This window comes from Gopherus evgoodei, chromosome 23 (assembly GCF_007399415.2).
Source record: "Gopherus evgoodei ecotype Sinaloan lineage chromosome 23, rGopEvg1_v1.p, whole genome shotgun sequence".
NCBI lineage: Eukaryota > Metazoa > Chordata > Testudines > Testudinidae > Gopherus > Gopherus evgoodei.
The window spans coordinates 15,495,510-15,518,382 of NC_044344.1; positions in this window are offsets into that span (position 1 = coordinate 15,495,510).

Consider the following 22,873-nt stretch of genomic DNA (forward strand, 5'->3'; position numbering starts at 1 on the left):
AATTTGTAAGGTGCTACAGGACTCTGTCACATTTTACAGATCCAGACTAACATGGCTGCCACTCTGATACTGAGAAAAGGGGCAGATGGAAAAATGTCTGCAGCCAGGAAATTGCACGGAGAGGAGAAGAGCAGGTGACCCCTGGGGATGGTGGGGGGGCTGAGATCCCCTCTGACTTCCTGCTGTGCTCTCCCATGGTGATACCATCCTCTCCAGTCCTTCCCTCTTTTTCTTTAGACACCATTGATAAAAATCTATTGTGATCTCTCCCCCCCCCCCGTCGCCTTTTCTCTCAAATTCCAGATAAGTTCTCAGTTCTCCTCCACAATTGTACTCCATTTTCTCTCCACTTCTCCAATGTCCAGTTCAAATCTCAGGTTTCATGTGACCCCCCCCCCCCCATGATGTGCAGTCTATATGGTTTTATAAAAATTTAATAATAAGTGAATATAATGTAACAGATGCTTCATGCACAAGGTCTCTTGTAAGGTATCATTACAAAGCTTATCTTCTGAGTGTAATCATCCTATTTGTATAAATGTACCACTCTTGAATCTGAAACTAGAAATACGAAATAGAACTCTGAGGGTCTATTGTAATTTTGTAAAGTGTGGGCCATTAATGGTGTTTTGGAATCTTGATGACTGCTATTAACTAGGACCACTGTCTGCAAATGACTGTGTTTTACCTGTAAGTCTTCCTGTATACTTGTGTGCTGGCAAGTTGGCAATGAAGTCTTGCAGTGACATGTGATCATGTCACCTGAACTGGAATCCATCTTTAACCTGGTGTCTTTCCATTGAGAAGGAGGGAGTGGGGACTCAAAGAGGGACAAAAGGATTCCTGCCTTATGCAAAAGATAGATATATAGATAGAGATATACAGAGATATAAAGAAGTGGAAGAGAACAAAGAAAGAGGAGAGCCATCATGAAGAATCCCCTAGCTGCCACCTAAGCTGGAACAAGAGCTGTACCAGTGGAAAGAATTGTGCCCAGGCCTGGAAGGTGTCCAATCTGAGGAAAAAACTTACTGAAGTATCTCTGAGGGTGGGATTATCTGTATTCAGTTTGATTAGACATAGATTTGCGCATTTTATTTTATTTTGCTTGGTGACTTACTTTGTTCTGCCTGTTACTACTTGGAACCACTTAAATCCTACTTTCTGTATTTAATAAAATCATTTTTTACTTATTAATTAATTCAGTATGTATAAATACTTGGGGGAGCAAACAACTGTGCATATCTCTCTAAGGTCTGTGTAGCACCTGGCACACTGGGGGCCCTGAGCTCGGTCCAGGTCAGAGCCACGTTCAGTAAGATAGAAGCCTTGACCTCAGTCACAGTTTGTGCCTCATTTGCCACAGTGGGGATCCAGCTCTTGGTCAGGGTCTGTGAAGAGCCTTCCACAATGGGGGGCCTGATCTCTGTTGAGGTCTGTGACGTCTCCAGCACATCAGGGGCCCTGATCTCTATCTGGGTTTGTACAGGGAGGGATAGGAGTGGGGAGGATACAGGGCGTGATCTGGGGGAGGGGGTGGGACTCCAGGCATCGGATTGGGGAGGTCTGGGAGCAGAGATAACCAACATGGAGAAAGAGTCAGGCAACAGGTTCCCTCCAAAAAAGAAGAGCATGTAATTAAAACCAATGAGGAGCACCTCCAACCAGTGAGGATTCTTTTTAAATCAGAGCTGGCTAATAATACAGGAAATGGTAACATCTGTTGTTTGAAATTGGTGTTTAGAAATAAAACGAAAAAGCTGCAAATATGGAGAACTTTAGCATCCTTATCACAAGTTAGAGGAAAATGGGAAAAGTTTGAGGAATTTTCTAGCAGTAGTTGACACAAAGGAAAGAGGCAAAATTTGAATGGATTTCAGGTCAGTCTTTGATAGCTAGAGAGAAAAGGGCAAAATTTGCAAGGGTTTTATATCAATCAGTATTCAAGAAGTTGAGGAAAGGGCAACACCTGAGGAAGTTTGATGTGCTCAGATACTTAGATGGGAAAATCTCCAGGGATAATAAATCAGTCAGACACTTGGAGAGAAAAGTGGGAAGATTTTTCAAGAATTTGATATCAGTATTTCAGAACTGAGGAGAAAATGGGACACAAACTAAATATTTGCCAATATAAGAGAGAAGCACCAACATCTGGGGAGATTTTATGTCACCATTCAACAGTTCAAGGGAAAAGGAGGGAAATTTGTGGGGATTGTACAGTGCTATTCAATCAACAGAATGGGATGGTTTCTTTTTACCTCATATTCACATGGCCAGCAGGGAGCCCTGGATGATGTCACTTTCACAGGGAAAGGAGTGGGGCTGGAGTCAGGTCACTGGCAGCAGGGTCTGGGAATGTGACTAGTAGGTAGGGGTGGGGGAGGGGGCTGCTGAGTTGGGCAGGGTGGGGGAGTGGGGAAATAGCTGGGACTGGGCAGTCTCCATGGGGGATGCTGTCTCCTCCCTTCCTTTCCCTTCCCATGCCGTTGCCAGCTGAGAGTGGCCACCCCAGTCCAGCGGTTTCCCTGTCTCAGGACTCTCTCAACCTCTGCCCATTTACCCTCTTCCCATTTCAGAAATCACTCAGGGAAACAATTTCCTACCTAAACAAGGACAAATCACTGCAGGTAAAAATGGGGTGGGAGGGGTGATGGGTTGGATCACAGAAACCCCTGTGAGCTGCCATCTGATGCGACAAGATTACCTCTGCTCCTGTTTTCCCTGCCAGCTCAGCACTCTAGCACCCTGGCTTGCTGAGCCAGACACACCCCCTGCTCCAACAAAGACCCAGGATCTGAATTACTTGCCCCAAAGCTGCAGGTTAACTTGATAGCAGCTCCACGAACTGTGCTTCTTTAGCACTCAGATGCCCAACTCCCAATGGAGTCTAAACCCAAATAAATCCGTTTTACCCTGTATAAAGCTTATGCAGAGTAAACTCAAATTGTTCATCCCATTGTGACAGGTGCTGCACAGACACCAAGGGTATGTGGATACTGACATTTAAAAACCCACAGTGGCCCATGCCAGCTGATTCAGACTCACAGGGCTCAGGTTAAGGGGCTTTTTAATTGCAGTGTAGATGTCTGGGCTTAGGGTTGAGCTAGGCTGTAGGACTCTGCGAGGTGGGAGGATGCCAGACCTTGGGCTGGTGCCGGAGGAGATGTAGTGTGAAAAACTGCTGTCTGTCTTAATTAGCACTTTGGGTGCACTGAGCATGCACACGTGAACTGACTGAGCGCACACAGGCCTTGGCTACAGGGGCACTTTACAGCGCTGCAACTTTCTCGCTTAGGAGTTTGAAAAAAACACCCCCGAGCGCAGCAAGATACAGCGCTGTAAAGCGCCAATGTAAACAGTGTCCCAGAGCTGGGAGCGTGGCTCCCAGCGCTGTAAGCTAATCCCCATGGGGAGCTGGAGTACCTGCAGTGCTGGGAGAGCTTTCTCCCAGCGCTGGCGCTGCAACCACACTCACACTTCAAAGGGCTGCCGCGGGAGCGCTCCTGCGGCAGCGCTGTGCACTTGCAAGTGTAGCCATACCCTCAGTAACATCTGTGAAGCCACTGCCCTTCACCCTGCCCTTACTTGGCATCATACTGTGCAGACTGCTTTTTACAGGCCTTAAAAAGGGGCAAAGAGGGTTGGCCAGAGTATGAGCAGGGGGTGGAAATTGACTGGGATGGGGAGGGTCAAGCAGCTGGAGTCAGGGTTAGGCTGAGGGGCAAAATCAGGGATGGAGGGGAAAGGAGCTGGGGTTAAGCCCAGAGGAAAGGCACTGCCAGACAGTGACAGAGGGCAAAACCCCAACAAAGGCAGGGGCAGAGGGGGTAAAAGTTACCCCAGTGGACTGAGACACCAGTGTTTTCAAAAATGGGGAAGGGGGGGGGGGGAAGAGAGGTTTTTTTTTGTTTTTGTTTGTTTTTTAAACAAAGAATCCCTTATTAGTGTATCTGACTGCATAAAGTCTTGTAGCAGTTCACAAATTTGTCTTCTCTGCTGCTGGGATTCCCTGAATTACTCTTAGCACTTCATCATTTACCTTTGATAGGAACTGCTTCTGCCATAAAAAAAAAAATTCAAGTGAGCATAGATGGTCCTGAGGAAGGTAAATAGGAAATCCCAAGTACTTCTCTCTCCTTTCAACCTATCCCACAGAGACTAAAATATACCTGCATGGAGACAAACCCTCTGGCTCAACTTTACCCTGCAGACTTAAACATCTCTTTCTGAACAGGCCCTTTCATCTCAAGTGAGATATTACCCCATGAGCTGGAATCTGTGCTCCCGTTGATCAAAAACCTTTCTCAGTCAGGGCAACAGGACAAGTGAATTGCTGCCTGTGCCTGCTTGCTGAGTTGATGAACTGTAATGGTCAGAGATCGCACCAGCATAGAAGTATACCCTAAGCAAACCCTAAGGAAATTAAGAGTTTAAATTATCAGCCACATGTCCTGCGTCCCACTAAAATGAATTCAAACCACAAGTCACTTGGGCAGAAGTATCAATGTCAGGGTGCTACATTGCTAGCACAATGTGGACTGTTAGCACATAAATGAAGCCAGAAAATGAATGATGTTTAAATAGTCTCACTCTATTAAGAGGTAATTGATACATATGTACAGCAGACTGGGTTGTTTGGAAGCTGAAGACTGTGCTTCCATCCCACACCACTGTCAAATTTTAGCAAATTATGACAAGTAAGCAAATAAGAACAACCTTATGTATTAGTAACTGCTCCTGGTTACAATTGGCTACCCCTGTTCCAGTAGCAGATTAGGTCAGATACTGATACATAAGGTATTGAAAAAACTTCTTACTGGTAGCAAATTAAGACAGATAACAGTTTTTCAGATTTAAAAGTTTATTAGAGAATATTTAAATAAAGATGATACAAAGAGTTTGAAGCGCCAGCATTGGTCATTGGGGGCAACATACAGAGTATAGGAGGATGCTGGTATTTGGAAATTGGTTAGCACATAACATATACAGAGTGTAAGGTCCCCAATGCGGTGTGTACGGTGGGTGGGATCAGGAAGCAGTAAGGGCACATCGCTCATACAGTGGGTTATACGCAGTCATGGGTATAAGTAAGCGGGCTGGGTAATGGGGACAGGATGACCCTCACATGGTGGAATCCAGTTCAATGGGTTTAGGGCTCAGGGGATATGGTTCAGTAGGGGGGGGGGTATAGGCCTCCCCCCCCCATGAGTGCACGAAACCACGCCGGCTCACTCCTGGTATTGGCGCTGGCCGGTGATGTGCTCTATGTAAATGTCCCTAGACCACCGGATAGTGTCCGAGACCATCAAATGTCTCATGAGCCGTGCATAGCGACGGCCCACCCCACAGGCCCTAAGTACTCGTTCATTACAGGGGTCCCAGGCACCCAGCGGCCCGACGATCAGGATGTCGGTGTAAACCTCATAGCCCTTTGCCCGCAGGGTGTCAGCCAAGGGGGCATATTTTTCAAGTTTGCAGGCTCGGGCTTCACAGGGGGCCAGGATCCTGTTCTCAAACGGGATCGTCACGTCGACGAGGATGATCTTTTTCTGTTCCTCGTCCGTGATGACGATGTCCGGGCGCAGCAGGCTGTCGGTGTCGGGGATGGTGCGGTTGACTGCAATCTCACCCAGGTGTGGGGCAATGGCCTTCACCAGCCGGTCCTGGACGGCATTGTGGTGCAGCTGCCAGGCTCTGGCGTGGAGTTTGCAGCTGCACAGGACGTGGGGCAAGGTCTCCAGGGCGTATCCGCACTTCCTGCAGCACTTGTCTCGGTTCCCGTGGTGGACGGCTCCGTTGAGCGGGACTCAGTTCAGGCGGGCGCGGTGTATGAACCGCCAGTCAGCAAAACAGGTGAAGCTGCCTGCAGGGAGAAAGTGGTTGCTGGAGTCCCACTTGCTGGTCACCTCAAAGGCCTTGCCCTGGTCGGGTTTTTTCCTCAGGGTGTCCATGTAGAGCGCGTGGACAGCGACCTTCAGTGACTTCTCCAGCATGCCTCTGGCTCCGGGGCTGATGATGGTGTTGCCCTCCGTCTTGATCCGCGGCACCAGAACTCCCAGCTCCTGCCGTTCCTCGCTCCATACCCAGTGGCAGCCCAGTCGTTTTCCCAGCCGGCGCGTGGCGTTGCGGGCGCGGGACCACAGCGAGGCGATGTCGCCCCCGTCCCGGGCGAATTCGCCGTCTAGGGAGCCGCTCAGGAAAGTGGCTACATCCGGGCCGGACGGAAGCCTGCCAATTTGCTTCTCGATGACGGTGCGTAGGGCGGCCACTGCGACGTTCTTTACCGTGGCGTCTGGGCACGTCAGGAGGTGGAAGGCGTGTGTGACAACTGTGATGTCGCAGAGGTCACCCATGCAGGGGACGTTGGCACCACCGTGCCTGTGGGCAATGTATATGAGCTCGTTGCTGGCTCTCTGGGGCAGGGACAGCCACTGCTTAACCAGCTGCCGAATGGTGTTGTCCGCCTTGTTGAGGGGCACCTTTGCCATGGTGGAACCTCTCAATACAAAGGCGATGCGGGGGATCAGGAAAGTGTTGAGGGCGTTGATCTTCTGCCACGGCACCAGCAGGGATGCGTCGATCTTGGCAGCATCCTGTAGGATCTCCCGGACGGTGTCCTCAGGGGTCTGCCGGACACGGACGCCCGTCAGCATGCCGAGGTGTTGGTACGCCTGCCCTTCTGCCAGGGGAACGACGGACTCGCCCTGGATCTGGAACTCCATCGTCTGCACTGAGCCTCTCTTGCTCCCGTCGACGTGGAGGGATGCGCACTTCTTGGCGTTAAAGCGGAGACCCGTCCAGTCAGCGGCTCTCCCAATGGTATTGAGCATGTTCTGGAGCCTCTCGGGGTCGTCCGCGATCAGGACCAGGTCATCCGCATAGGCCAAGACGCTCACCCTCTCGCCGTGCAGGTCGAAGCCATCAGCACGGTCTGAGATCGCCCGCAGGAGCGGCTCCCTGGCCAGGTTGAAGACGATCGGGCTGAAGGGGCAGCCCTGCTTCACGCCGCTGTGGATCAGGATCTCGGCGGTTTCTCCTTCTACCGAACGGATGGTGGTGCTGCAGTCCTTGTAGAGTTCCCGGATCAGGTGCAGAAAGGTCTCCGGCATCCCGAACTCCCGTAGTGTGCTGAAGATGTGGTGGGGGGGGATGAACCCAAAGGCGTTGGATAGGTCGAGCCACGCTATCACGCACTGCTTCCGTGCCCTCTTGGTCATCTGGAGAATGGTCTGGAGCAGGAAGTTGTGCTTGTAGCACCCCTCCGACGGCATGAAGCCCTTCTGGGCTGGGCTGATGGCTCCCCCGGCTGTTGCCCACTCTGTGATCCTGGCTGCCAGGCAGCTGGTGTACAGTTTGTACATCGTGGAACAGAGGGAGATGGGTCTCTAGTTGCTGGGGTCATCTCGTTCGCCCTTTTTGTGAATCAGGACAGTCATGGCCTTCTTCCAGGAGGTGGGAGACCTGCCAAAGCGCCAGCACAGGTTAAAGATGCCAGAGAGCACGAAGCAGCCAGGGTCTCACTTCCTGAGCAGGCTGTAGGGGATGCCGTCCTTTCCGGGCACGGTGTTGTTTGTTCTGGAAGCCTGGCTGTCACCTCTTTGGGCGTGAAGTCGGCCTCTAGGTCACCTGTATTGGTGATGTGGGGCAGGGGGCAGAGGCACTCCGGGCGCTGCGCGTCATTTCTGGGTTTGCCACCAAACACTCCAAGGAAGTAGCTGTAGAGGCGCTGGGGCGGGATCGTGCAGTAGGACGGAGGGCCATCGTGGACCTCTCTTACAGCCTTGAGGCGGTTCGTTCTGTATAGCTTCTGGATCTTGGAGTCTGCTGCCGGGTCGTAAGGACGGTTGGTGTTCCTTCTTCTAGCTCCTCTGGAGGTGGTGGCCTGATTCGGGACGGGCTGTCTGAAGGCAGGCCGGGTGGTCGCTTGGTTTGCTGCCCTCTTTGAAGCAGCCTCTGCAGATAGCTCGCGGGTGAGCCTGTCAAGGAGCGAGTCAAAGTCCTCGAAAGAAGCTGCCGCTTGGAGCTCCTCGATCCAGGCGGCCTGCCCAGGTGTGGCTGGCCTATCTTTCGGTCGCTGTTGCTCGAGTTCTTCGACCGGTGTGGGCAGTGGGTTTGCTGCGTGATCGACGGGTTGCCTCACTTGCGGCTCAGGGGGCCTTTCGGTTGGTTCCTGAGGCAGAGTCACTGGTGGGTTAGCACCGTTGTTGGTTGCTGGTGGGACTTGGTTCAGGTTGGTGGGTGTGGAGGTGGCGCCTGGTCTTTCGTGCGCGGTTGTCATCTGGTGGGTATCTGTGGGAGCACGTGACCTTCTGGTGGCAGGGATCAGCTTGGTGTCTTTTGGGGCTGTGTCGGTCCGTCCAATGATGGGGGACTGGTGGTGCAGTCTGGTTGTGGTGGTGGGTCCTGCAACAGTAACAGTGTGCAGAGCGGTCTGGGGGGTGGTTCCCGTTCCCCTAGTGGGCGTGGCTTGTAGTGCGGGTGGGGGAGTTGTGTCGGCTCCCCTTGTGGCTGGTGTTCGTGGGGTGGTCCGAGGGCCAGCGGTGGTGTCTCCAGGGGCAGATTTTCGGGCTGCCACGAGTGGTGGAGCACTCACCCTTCTTGAGGTGGGATCACGCTGGTTGGGCCTCGAGGAAGTACTGAGACGCCTCAGTTCGGAAAGCTTCCGAGTGACCTGCAAGGATGTGACAGGACCCTTGCTGGCAGGGGCTTGGCTGACGTCCCCTTCTGTAACAGGTGTCGTTCTGACGGTGGGGCCCTGGTCCACTAGCTCAGGGGCTGGGGTAGGTTTCTGGACAGCAGCTGGTGGGGTTGTACTGTTCCCTCGTGGCATAGGAGCAGCAGGCCGGGGCACGGGATGGCGGGGGGTCAGGGCCGGGGCTGCTGTTGTGTGGACTTTCTTGCAGCTGGTCTGGTGAGCCTTGCATCTCTTCTGGGACTCGAAGGGGAGGCTGCAAAGGGCACAGCTGAAGGCGGTGGTCTTGTTGTGGCACCTTCTCAGATGCCTGGTGAGCCCTCCATACTACACCCATTTTTACAGATCTGGAAACTGAAGCTCAGAGAAGGGAAGTAATTTGCTTAAGTTTGCATTGAGAATTTGGGGGAAAACTGAAAACTGAAGCCAGATTGTTTGAATTCTTGCCTCTCTCCTTAACTGCAAGTCCAACTTGTGCATGTACAGCATTGTGTTGATGTGATTATTTGCATTGCACTGGCTTCCAAGGGAGGTTGTTGAATTTCTGTCACGGGAGGTTTTTAAGACCAGGTTAGAAATACACTAGTTTGGGAGTGTCTAGGAATACTTGGTCCTGCCTCATCACAGGAGGCTTTAGTAGGCAACTTTTCAAGATCCCTTCCAGGCCTACATTTGAAATAATGCTCTTTTGTGCTGTGTCATGTTCTACACTCAGCTGTTTCGCATGGTGCCATTTGGAACTGTGATCGCACCATGTTGTGTTGCACAGTTTTATGGAGCACTGGTTTGCCTCAGGTTAGTTTGTGTCTGTGTTATGTTGGCTTGAGCTGAGCTCTTTTGCATGTGTACTTTTGTCCTAGGTTGTATTAGTTTGCATTGTATTGCATTGTTTTGCTCTCCTTTGCATTCTGTCATTTGATGTTGTGGAGTGTAGGTTTTGGGGGATTTTGGAGTGAGGGGCTGAATTGTCTCACATTAAGTTGTGGTGGGGATTTTTCTGTGTGTGTGTTTTTATACATACAAGTATCAGGGGGTAGCCATGTTAGTCTGTATCCACAAAAACAACAAGGAGTCTGGTGGCACCTTAAAGACTAGCAGATTAACTTGGGCATAAGCTTTTGTGAGTAAAAAACCTCACTTCTTCAGATGCAAGTTATACGTACAGTAACTCTTCACTTAATGTTGTAGTTATGTTCCTGAAAAATGCAACTTTAAGCGAAACAATGTTAAGCGAATCTAATTTCCCCATAAGAATTAAATGTAAATAGGTGGGGTAGGTTCCAGGGATTTTTTTTTTGCCAGACAAAAGGCATTATATACATTTAAAACAATTTTAAACAAGCAATTTAATACTACAGTCATCATTGCTGAGTATGAAGCATGGGAGGTGCCCCCGCCTCACCCACACAGAGCACAGCCCACTGGCGCTGCAGACAAGGAGTCTGAAGGTGCCGTAGGCTAGGAGAAGCACTTTGCGCAGCAGCAGCTGCAGCTTCCCCTGCTGTGCAAGGACCAAGGGCAGGAGGGTTCAACCCTCAGCCTACCCCCTTCACCCCTTCCCCCCAAACCCCCACCCTTAGCCCACCTCTTCTCTCCCCCCACCTCCTCCCTCTTTACTCCACACGCCGCAGCCTCACTCCTCCCCCCTCCCTCCCCTGCCTCCTGCCCGCGGCAATCAGCTGGTTTGCAGCATGCAGGCGGGAGGAGGAGCGAGGAGGCGGCACACAGGCTCCTCCTCCCTCCCCTGCCTCCTGCTGGCAGCAATCAGCTGATTGCCGTGGGCAGGAGGAACAGGGGGAAGGTGCTGATCCGTGGGGTCCGCCAGCGGGCGGGAGGCGCTGGGGGGGCATAGGGGAGCTGATAGAGGGGCTGCCAGCTGTGGGCAAAGCAGGCAACCAAACGATGTTATAGTGAAGCATTGCACAACTTTAAATGAGCATGTTCTGTAATGGAGCAGGGACGTAAGATTGAAACAACGTTAAGTGAGACGACGTTAAGTGGGGCGTTACTGTATCTGTTGCATAGCATCACAGAAATGTAGGGCTGGACAAGACCCCGAGATGTCATCAAATCCCAGCTCTCCTCCTCTGAGGAATGACCAAGTATATGTCCATCATCCTTGACACAAGTTTGTCCTACCTGTTTCTAACAGCCTCCAAGGAAGAGACTCCACAGCCACCCTTGTGAGCCTGTTTCAAAGCTTAACAACCTTAGCCCTGGTGACACCCATGCAGATTTTAGTGGTGAGCAGCTCTGGAAAGAGATGAGACCCCCGTAAGTGGACAGCTGGGTAAATAGACCAAAGTTGGGAGGAAAAACATTAATGCGTTCAAGGTCATCTGGCTGTCTGTGACACAGCTAGAAATAGATCCCAGTTCTAGTCTCACCATATTGCTGTTTTGGGTACTGAAGGTCTCTGCCACACTGATGTTTTAGGCACTGGTGAAAACCTTTAGTATAGAGATAATTTACACTAGTGCACCGTGATTGGCACTGGTGCACCATGTCCCTGTTTGAAGGCTTGCGGGGGTTGGGCGTGGGCATGACAGTGGCCTCACTGAGGCATGAGGCTGGCTGAATAGTGAAGCTCGTAATGGAGGGGCAGCAGTGAGTGCTGGAGGTATGAGCCAGGAGCACAGCCCCACAGAACTGGATACTGACTTCTCCTGACCCATGACACACACCCCTAGCTATGTGTAGGGACTGCAGCTGAACTGCTCTGTCAAGGCACTTTGTGCATCCATGGACAAACCACCACTTCCTGCAGCCTAATGCAATGGGATATGTTGACCTTTCCAAGCTGTGAGTGACGGGACTCTGAAGTTACCAGGGTCTGTTCCTGGCTCTGTCACTGACCTGCTTGGTGACCTTGAGGAAGTCAAAGACCCTGTCTGTTTTCCTCCTACTATTGTCTACTTGGACTGTGATCTCTTTGTGTCCCTCTCTGTCTGTGCAGTGCCCAGCAAAATGGGGGTGCTGATCTCAATCAGGTTCTCTGCCATGCACAGCACTGTGGGGTCTGATCTCCATCAGTGTCTGTGCAATGCAAAGCACAGTTTATAGGCTCTCAGATTTTAAGGCCAGAAGGGACTATCATGATAATCTAGTCTGACCTCCTGCACATCGCAGGCCATGGAACCTCACTCACCCACTCCTGTAATAGACCCCTAACCTTTGGCTGAGTTAATGAAGTCATCAAATCATTATTTAAAGACTTAAAGTGACAAAAAAAACCACCATTTACACTAGTTTAAACCTGCAAATGACCCATGCCATGCCATGCCCCAGGCTTCAGAGGAAGGCAAAATAAAACCCCAAACCCCAGGGTCTCTGCCAGTCTGAGTCTGGGCTAAATTCTGTCCCTTCCCCAAATATGGCAGTCAATTAGTCCCTGAGCATGTAGGCAAGACCCAGCAGCCAGACACCCGGGGAAGAATTCTCTGTAGTAACTCAGTGCCCTCCCCGTCTAGTTTCCCATCCAGCCTTTGGAGATATTTGCTGCTAGCAGTCACAGATCGTCTCCATGCCATTGTAGGCAGTCCCATCATACCAATCCCTCCATAGAGGTATTGAGCTCAGTCTTGAAGCCAGTTAGGTTTTTTGCCTCGCTGCTCCCTTTGGAAGGCTGTTCCAAAACTTCTCTCTGAGGGTTAGAAACCTTTGCCTAATTTCAGGCCAAAACTTATTGATGGCCAATATCCATTTGTTCTAGTGTCCAGATTGGTGCTTAACCTAAATAACACCTCTCCTTCCCTGGTATTTATCCTTCTGATGTATTTATAGAGAGCAGTCATATCTCCCCCCAGCCATCTTTTGATTAGGCTAAACACAAGCCAAGCTCTTTGAGTCTCCTCTCATTAGGCAGATTTTCCATTCTTCAGATCATCCTAGTAGCCCTTCTCTGCACATGTTCCATTTGGAATTAATCCTTCTTAAACATGGGAGACCAGGCTGGCCCACAGCATTTCAGATGAGTCCTCATTAGTGCTTTGTGTAACAGTACTAAACCTTCCCTGTATCTACTGGAAATACCTCACCTGATGCATCCTAGAACTGCATTAACCTATTTCACGAAGCATCACATTGGCAAGCACATAGTTATCCTGTGATCAACCAATACACTCAGGTCTTTCTCCTCCGCTGTCACTTCCAACTGATAAGTCCCCAGCTTATTGACAAATTCTTCTTGTTAGCCCATAAGTGCATAATTTTGCACTATTAATTTTCTGTTACTCCAACTTTCAAGAAAATCTGCATGATCATGAATAATATTCCTGTCCTTCTCCATATTGGCAATACCTCCCAGCTTTGTGTCCCACTCCTACTTTCTGTGCCATGTTGAATAAGCTTGGTCCCAAGTCTGATCTCTGAGGAACTCCACTAGTAACCTTCCTTCAGCCTGACAACTCATCATTCATTATGACCTATTGTAGTATCCCCTGTACTTATTCCTTATCAACCTTTCAGTTCACATATTAATCCCCATCTTCTGCAGTGTAACGAATAGTTTCCCATGTGGAACTGTATCAAATGTCTTCCTGACATCCAGATAGATGAGAGCTACTGCATTTTCTTTTGTCCAAAAAATTAGTTACATTCTAACACAAGGAGATGATGTTTTCTGGCATCATCCACCCTTTGTAACACCATGATTTATTGATTTATAGAGTGCTGAAGGCTGGAAGGAACTGTTAGCAATAGGCTGAGAATGGCCATGTGGAGGTGAGGGAGGAGATGGCGGACTGTGTGGAGGTGGGGGAGGGGATGCAAAGTTGGAGGTGTATCTGGGATTTTGTTTTGTAGGAGTCCACGTCTCTGCTTGCTGTGGTTGTGGTGCATTCCATACAGAGGTGAAAGTAAGCTGGTACGGGCTGGTACGGAGGACTGGTAAGAAAAAGAGGCTGACTGAGGGAGGGAGAGAGAAGCCTGCTCCCTGCATAAGAATAGTTTAATCTCAGCTGTTCCCTAATGGTTCAGCCCCCAGGGCTAGGTTTTTCTTGGCATCCTTGTTTAATTTCACTCACAGTAGCTGGGGGGAGGGGGGTCGAGGGGAGGATGTGTGTGAACCATGGCAGGGGCAGTCCTTTTTCTGCCACAGGATGAGGGGATCTCTCCAATACTAAATATACACAACAAATACAAGCATTTGGCTGCACAGCTTAAATCCAGAGCTAATAAAAGCAGGTGGAAGGGGAAAACTCACTGTCACATTGGTTTCTCATCTCCTCCCTCCCCCTCCTCCAGCCAGGCTGCAGACAAGGCTCTGCATTCCTCCCCCCCACCCCCAGCAGGGTTTTCCTCTAGGTTGCAGTAGGGAGACTAGCTGAGATGCCTGCTGCTGCTGCCTGCATAAGAACAGTTTAAACTCAGCTCTTCCCTATGCAGTTCAGTGCCCAGAGTTAGGAACCGTTTCTGACATCCTTGTTAATTTCACCCCCAGTTGTTGGGAGTGGGGGGAAGGTGTGTGTGACCATGGCAGGGGCAGTTCTTTTTTGCCCCCTGGATGAGGGGGATCTCCAATACTACTAAAATACAATAGTAGGGGCCGGTTGCTGGGGTCGGGGCAGTTGGCGGCAGGCTGCAGCTGCATTATTTGTGACACACACATTCATACATACATATACATACTGTATGTATTACTGTCCTGTGGGGAAGGTGCTAGCACCCTTTTAAGAAGGGTGGGGGTGGAGGCAAGTGTTTCTGGGCTAACATCTCAGGAATTTCTGTTTAATGTGTGCTGCTTAATGGAGTCCATCCTTCCCTGGGGGGGCTGTTGGTCCAACTCCTACACTGAAGAGCTATCATTTTTGAGAGATCCATCCATACTGTACATATACATTTAGAACATATCTGGATCAGAATAGATTTAGATGTGAAGCAAGACAAGAAGATTGAATGGGGAGGAATGCAGAGCCTTGTCTGCGGCCTTGCTGGAAGAGGAGGGAGGAGACGAGAAACCAAAGTGACAGTAAAAGCAGCAAAGAAGATGCATGCATCTGAGGAAGTGGGTATTCACCCACGAAAGCTCATGCTCCAAAACGTCTGTTAGTCTATAAGGTGTCACAGGACTCTTTGCTGCTTTTACAGATCCAGACTAACACGGCTACCCTCTGATACTTGACAAAGTGACAGTGAGTTTTCCCCTTCCACCTGCTTTTATTAGCTCGGGATTTAAGCTGTGCAGCCAAATGCTTGTATTTGTTGTGTACGTTAGTACTGGAGAGATCCCCTCATCAGAAAAGAACTGCCCCTGCCATGGTCAAACACACCCGACCCCCAACAACTATTAGTGAAATTAACAAAGATGCCAGAAACCTCTCTTAACCCTGTGGGCTGAACCATCAGGGAACAACTGAGTTTAAACTGTTCTTATGCAGGAGGCAGTCTCCCTGCTGCAAGCTGGAGGGACGCCTCTGCAGAAGCTGCTGAGTGCCAGGCAGAGAGAAAGCACAGAGCCTAGCATCGGCAGCCTGGCTGGAGGAGGAGGAGGGAAGACACAGAGAAAAATGTGACAGTGAGTTTTCACTTTTTCAAGCTTATTCCAATAGTAAAGTTTTATTACAGACAGTACTGGTAGTAGTAATAGTAGCTTTATTTTCTCTATCTATGTCATGCAATGTGAGGGATCCATGAAGTATGTAGGAGAGGTAGGTTGCTTACGATTGGACCATATGGGTAAGAAATGTAAATTACTTTCACCCCTGCCAAAACTCCAGGGCTCCCAGTCGCTTCTGCAGCTGGTACCTCCAGGGATGATTTAAAGGGCCTGGCTCTAGCTTCAGCCGAATTCCTGAGCCCTTTAAATCCTGATTTAAAAACCCCAGGATTTAAAGGCCCCACCTCTTCTGATAGAGGCCACGCCTCTTCCAGTTGAGGCCCCTACCCCTATGCAGGACTCTGGAGTACCAGTAAGTCCTTTAAGTTATTTCACCCCTGATTTCCCTACCAAAGCAGCATGTCAGCGGAGCAGATGCACACATCATAGTTCCGTCTGGCACACTCAGCATTCCCTGCCAGAGGACAATTTTTCAGGGGCCCAGCTTGATATGCCTGGTTGGAGTGGATTCAGTTGGATGGGGGGCTGGGGCTCTGATAGTTTGGGTTGTTTCTTTTTGCACAGTCAGTTCTTTCCCTTTATTGTTTTACCTCAGCCTGTGCCTGATGTCACACTCTTCTTAACTTGCTTTGGTTATTTTAGTTCCAGTTTTTAAACAGGATCTAATAATTGCAAAGCTGAATGAAAGATAAAACAAACAGAACCATTTGAATTTTGGCACATAGCTGGTAGAACTATACCTAGTGAATAGCATTTCCTCGTGGGGTGGATAAAGCAATGTCAAAGAGCCAAAAGTGATTTTTAGGGTGAAAGGGCTTATCATGTGTTTGCTCCAAACGGAATGTGCCACCAGCCAGGGCTTGCAGTCTTTCAGGAATGATGTGCTGGATTGTATTTAGGAATCTCAAAATAAAAGGTTAAGACTGCTCGTTCACAATATCCAATGAAATCTTGCAAACAATTATACAGAGAGCCCCTAATGCTATTAAAAGAACATGGTATTAATACTGATTCAGAACTGAAATTAAAATTACAAGATAAACGTATGAGAAATGAACTGACACCTAATTTCCATTTCTTAATGCCTGAAATTTTGACACTTGCTCACACCATCTTTTTTTAAAAGTGATGCACAGCACACAGGCAAGTTAATTAATGAAAGCACACCAATTATTGATTGCTTTGTGTTGCATAAGCATCTGATTAAGCACCTAATTAAGATTGTACTACTGTAAGTGGAAATGCGACAACAGAGCTTAGCGCCAATGTGTTTAAATGTGAATGAAAAGTTTCTAAATTAAATACGTGGCAGGATGGTAAACGGGGAAAATCCTCTGAAGTGCCTCTACCCAGTCCTCTTGATTTCTTGTCCCAACCCCACATGAGTTGTGGCCTCTTGGTCAACTCAACTCCCAGTCCCACCTCAGCTGTGCCCTCTCCCAGCCTAACCCATTTCTATTGCACTTCTTCATCCCGCTCGTAAAGGCAGGGGGTTGGCGCTGCAGCCCCTAAGCCACCTGCATTAATCACTGTCTCTCATACTGGGGCTATTTAGATTTCAGAGAATGATTTATTAGAGTTACTGACAGTGGCAGAGAGGAGAGGCTGAGAGGGAGTTTGCTCCCCACACTTTGCAGGGAAGGGGTTGGAAATCTTTCAGCAGTGGTGTGCCGAGTCTTCATATATACGCTCTCATTTAAGGCTTCGTGTGCTGGTAATACATTTTAACGATTTTTAGAAGGTCTCTCTATAAGTCTATAATATATAACCAACCTACTGTTATATGTAAAGTAAACAAGGTTTTCAAAATGTTTCAGAAGCTTTATTTAAAATTAAATTAAAATACAAATCTTATTAGTTTAGTGTGATCCTTGCCTTTGCTTTTCCTTGCTAAGTTTTCCAGTGTCTGGTGGCACATATTTGGATACTGTAAGCTGCACACAGGCTTCTTAGTGATCAGTTGTTAACTGGCTGAAACCCCAGATCGGCAGCTGAGGTGAGTGGAGCTGGTGGCTGGTAGGGCTGAGCAGGGCCGGAGGCCTGGACCCTGTCTGGCAGGGGTCCTGTGCTGGAACGCCAACCGGAAGCAAGGTGAGTGGGGTTGTGGCAGGGATCCCGGCTGGCAAGGGGCCAGCAGCCAGAACCCCAGACCGACAGTGGGCTGAGCAGGTCAGCCCGCCCAGCTCTGGGGTTTCAGTGGTGGGCTGAGCGTCTACGCCTGCCGCCGCTCTGGGGTTTTGGCCACTGACTCTTGCAAGCAGGGGTCTCAGCCCGCTGCCAGCTTGGGGTCCCTTCTTCCAGGCCAGCAGCAGGTGCTGAGTGGGACCAGCGGTGGGACCCTGGCTGGCAAGAGGCCAGCAGCTGGAACACCAAAGCAGCGCTCAGCCTGCCCCGCTCTGGGGTTTTGTCCGCCAGCTCCTGCCATCTGGGGTCTCAGCCCGCTGCCAGCCTGGGGTTCCTTCCCCCAGGCCAGCAGTGAGTGCTGAGTGGGACCAGCGGCGGGGCCCTGGCTGGCAAGGGGCCAGGATCGGAAACCCCAGAGCGGTGACGGGCTGAGCGGGTCAGCCCATCGCCGCTCTGGGGTTTTGGCTGCCATTTCCTGACAGTTGGGGTCATGGCCTCCTGCTAGCCTGAGGTTCCTTCCCCCAGGCCAGCAGCGGGTGCTGAGTGGGACTGGTGGTGGGACTCTGGCTGGCAAGGGCCAGCAGCGGAAACCCCAGAGCGGCGGTGGGCTGAGCAGCTCAGCTCGCCCCACATGCCGTCAAAAATCAGCTCGCATGCCACGTTTGGCATGTGCGCCATAGGTTGCCGACCCCTGCAGTAGGGCCGCGTTCAACCCTGGTAGCCTCCATGTTACCTCATCCTCCCCCATGTGTGTCTGCTCATATGTCAGTGTCACCTTCTGATCATAATGCCACTGGCCTCAGCAGAGCTCCTAGACAGGAGCTACATCACGATGGGGTTACAGTACTGAGAGTAAAATACATCACAGGGAGGGTGTAATTATCCTCAAAGTAAGTATTACAGTCCAAGAAGTGAAAGAATTAAAGTACTTCATTACTTAAAAGTACTCTTGAAAGGATTGGATTTTTATTAATAAATTGCAGTAAATGTTGATTTCACTTTACATACACACACATGAAAAATTAGGTAAAACACAGAAATGCTTCTGGAAAAGGTTGAGTTTTATTTTGGAAGTTTACACTGTATATGTTACATGTGACATTGACAATTTCTGTTTAAACAGTTATAAAGATTTGGTGTTTTGAATCTCAACATTTACTGTAATTAAATAATTTTTGTCTGACGACCCCCATAACTTACCACAGCTCTTGAAATTGTAAACATTGAAAAAAGGGCTTAAAATAAATATTGATATCAATTGAAATTAAAAAAAGAAATAGAATCATAGAATATCAGGGTTGGAAGGGACCTCAGGAGGTCATCTAGTCCAACCGCCTGCTCAAAGCAGATCCAACTCCAACTAAATCATCCCAGCCAGGGCTTTGTCAAGCCTGACCACTTCCCTAGGTAACCCATTCCAGTATTTCACCACTCCCCTAGTGAAATAGTGTTTCCTAATATCCACCCTAAATCTCCCCCACTGCAACTTGAGACCATTACTCCTTGTTCTGTCATCAGGTACCACTAAGAACAGTCTAGATCCATCCTCTTTGGAACCCCCTTTCAGGTAGTTGAAAGCAGCTATCAAATCCCCCCTCATTCTTCTCTTCTGCAGACTAAACAATCCCAGTGCCCTCAGCCTCTCTTCATGAGTCATGTGCTCCAGCCCCCAATCATTTTTGTTGCCCTACGCTGGACTCTTTCCATTTTTTCCACATCCTTCTTGTAGTGTGGGGCCCAAAACTGGACACAGTACTCCAGATGAGGCCTCACCAATGTCGAATAGAGGGTTAGGGTTAGGGTTGGGATTAGAGGGTCAGGGTTGGGGTTTGGGGTTAGGGTGAGGGTTTGGGGTATGGGGTCAAGTGGTTAGGGGGAGGGTTTGGGGGGTCGGGGTCAGGGGTTGGGGTTAAGGGTTAGGGGTGGGGGTTAGGGTCAGGATAGGGGTTAGGGTCAGGGTTAGGGTCAAGGTCAGGATGAGGGTGAGGGTTAACGGTTAAGGGTTTAGGGTTTGGGTTAGGGTGGCGGTGGGGGTGGGGGTGGGGTTAGAGGGTAGGGTTGGGGTAGGAGTAGGGTTCGGGATGAGGGTTACGGTTAGAGGGGGAGGGTTAGAGGTGAAGGTTCAGTGGTAGGGTGGGGGTTAGGGTCAGGGTGAGGGTTAGGGAATTAGGGTTAAGAGTTGGGGTTAGAGGTTGAGGGTTAGGGGTGGGGATCAGGGTTTAGGGTGAGGGTGAAGGGTTAGGGTTAAAGGTTGGGGTTAGAGTTTTGGGGGTAGGGGTAGGGTTAGGGGTTGTTAGGGTTAAGGGTCAGGGCTAGGCCTAGGGCCCAAGTGTTAGGGGTTGGGTGAGGGTCAAGGGGTTAGGGTTAGAGGGTTAGTGTTTTAGGGTTATGGGTCAGGGGTCATTGGGGTCGGGGAGGGGTTAGGGTTGGGGGTCAGGGTCAAGGGTCAGGGTGAGGGTAGGGGTTAGGGTTGGGCTGGGGAGGGTTAAGGGTCAGGTTCGGTTTAAGGGTTAGGGTCAGGGGTTGGGGTCAGGGATTCGATTCAGGGAGAGGGTTAGGGTGAGGGTAGGGGTTTGGGGTTAGGGTGGGGTTGGGGATGGGGGCAGGGGCAGAGTTAGGGGTTTAGGGTTAGAGGGTTTAGGATTGGTTAGGGCTAGGGGATAGGGGTGAGGGCAAGGGTTTAGGGTTAGGGTTAGAGTCAGGGTTTTAAGGGTTAGGGGTTTGGGGTTAGGGTCAGAGTGAAGGGTTTAGGTTTAGGAGTTAGGTTTGGGGTTGAGGTTTAGGGGTTAGGAGTGAAGGCGAGGGGTTAGGGGTAAGGGTTTAGGATCGGGGTCAAGGGTCAGGGTCAAGGTGAGGGTGCGGGTGAGGTTAGGGTCCAGGGTTAGGATTAGGGTCAGGATCAAGGGTGAGGGTTTAGGGTTAGAGTTAGAGGATTAGGGTTAGAGGTTAGGGGTTAGAGTTAGAGGGTTAGAAGTTTAGGGGTGAAGGTGAGGGGTTGTGGGGTTGGGGGTAAGGGTTTAGGGTCGGGTCAAGGTCAGGTTGAGGGTTGGATCAGGGTGAGGGTAGGGGTTAGAGTTAGGGTCCTGGGTTAGAGATTAGGGTCGGAGTGAGGGTGAGGTTAGGGTTGGGGTTAGGGGGAGGGGGAGGGTCAGGGTTTAGGGTCTGGGGTTAGGGTAGGGGTTAGGGGTCAGGGGTTTGGGTTGGGGGGATGGGGAGACACGGGGGCAGACATGCTCCTGGTGGGAGGGGCCGGGCCTGGCTGCCTGGTTTGCCCCTTGCCTGGGAGCTGCAGGAGGGACCTGGAGCGCGGCTCAGCTGCAGAGCTTGGAGCCCAGACTGGGCCGAGGAGCGAGGGGATGGGGGAGCTGGGGTGTATTGGGGGTCGGAGCCGAGAGTTGGGTGGAGACGGGGCTGTGCCACTGCCACCTGGTGGGGGAGGGGGAAGCCGCAGGCTTTTATTTATTTTATTTTTTTTGCTCTGCCCCCCGCATATTTCATCTTTGACATCTGGTCACCCTAGCCTGATATGAAGGAGGATGTCTGGACCAAGGGGCCAGGGACTGGCCTTTGCTAGAGAAACCACTGTCAAGTTTTAGCCAGTTAGGACAAGTCAGCAATAGAACCAAACTCAGGTATCATAACTGCTACAATTCTGCAAATTCCTACAGGAGCAGTTTCTGGCACTACACCTGTGTCAGCTCTGCTCTCCGGCTCTTCTCGGGCTCCCTGCTCTCCTCCTTAGCTCTGTCCCACTCTCGGCCGCAGGCAATTTCAGCTCACATGGAGGATGGGACCCCCTGGCCTGGTGACTCCCTCATTGCACTGGCCTGGCCTGTCAGTGCAGCTAACTGGAGCTTTGGCCTCTCCCCATTGTCCCTGGGGGACTGTCAGTCTCAGGGTCCTTGATTTCCACATTGATCCTTCCCCCTCTATTGGTGCTGGGAACTAGCCAACCAACCCTCCCCCCCCCACACACACACACAAACTAAGTTTTAGTAAAGAGTCAAGAGCCCCCCTTACACAAGCAGCCCCATGAGGGGCACTGATGTGCAGATAAAGCAGCATGAGCTGGTCCATGGTGTAACGGGCAGCACTCAGGACTCTGAATCCTGCAATCTGAATTCAAATCTCAGTGGGACCTTGTGTTGGCTTGTGGTAAAGCCCTGGAGCTCAAAGTGCTCCATTGTCCTGTCTCCAGTTGTGCAAGAGCCAGTCTTTCCCCTCCTGTTGGGTGACTCACACCTCCTAGGTCTTTGGCTGGGATGGCCACAATGGGTTAGGGCTCTAGAACTTGCTACCCTGATGGTTGGGATACTTGATGCCCACAAGTTTGTCCCTTGTGCTTCCTGCCACACTTTTCCTTGGGCCCACATGGCGCTTGAAGAAAGGAGTGCCAGGGCTGGGATTAATAGGGCTTGGCAGGAGGGAAGAAGATTCCCAGGCTGGACCCCACACACCTTCCCTCCTCCTCTGGGCACCTAGAGCAGAGGCAGCACAGCTCTGTCTGCTGGATACCTCGGCAGAGCAGGTGAGTTCACGTAAATACAATCTGGTCCCAAAGCCTCCCCCAACCCTGGCTCATCACTAGCTGTCAGGGGAACAGGGCCAGCTTTAGGCCGATTTGCCTGATTCCCCCGAATCGGGCCCCGCGTTCGCTGTCACCCGGAAGCAAAGTTCTGCATCTCCTGGAAGCAGCAGCTGTTGCTGCTAGACAACGAGAGACACTGGCTGGCAGAGGGCTGAGGGGGAAGGGGGGGAAGGCACATGTGTTTTGCAGTCTTCCTTCCCCTCCCCTCCCCCCAGCACTCACCTGGGGGAGATGCCAAGGGAGCTTCTGGTCTGGTGGGAGACGAATCTCTGCAGTGGACCTCACCTACCTGAGCAGCTGCTGGGGCCCCCAGCGGTGAGTGTCTGACCCTGTGATTCCCCGCAGGTTTGTAACATTGGGTTGGTGTTGTGGTTTTCGGGGTGTTGCTGTTTGAGGGTGAGTTTGTGCCTGCCTGTGTCTGTTTTCGAACTAGAAGTTTTGGGATCATGTCATGTAACCCAGGAAAAAAAGCCCCGAGCTGGTACTTAGTGCGGTGAACTCCAGGTGAGAGAGAGGGAGGTTTGGAGGAGAAATCAAATACAGCAAGAGAGGAGAAATGCGAAAGGTCTTCAACATGGCACGCAGGCTGAGACTTTTATCTCCCCCCCACCCCACCACAGAAGGGGAAACTGAGGCATGGTGTGATCTGATTCCCTCTCCAAATTATTTTGCAAAGGAAGGGGACTAGGGGCTCCTATTCAAACAGTTCCCTTCCCATCAACTCTGCTTTCCCTGCTGCAAGACCGCTGTAGGGGCTGAATATTTCCATTAAACTATGGCTCCTTCTTTGCCCTACAACAATAAAATAGACCGCTTTTGGGGGGGAGTGAATAGCCTCCCCCCAAAGCTGTGTGGATATTAAGGTTTTTTTTGAGGGGGGCATGATAATATTCTAGATCATCAAATGCCCAGT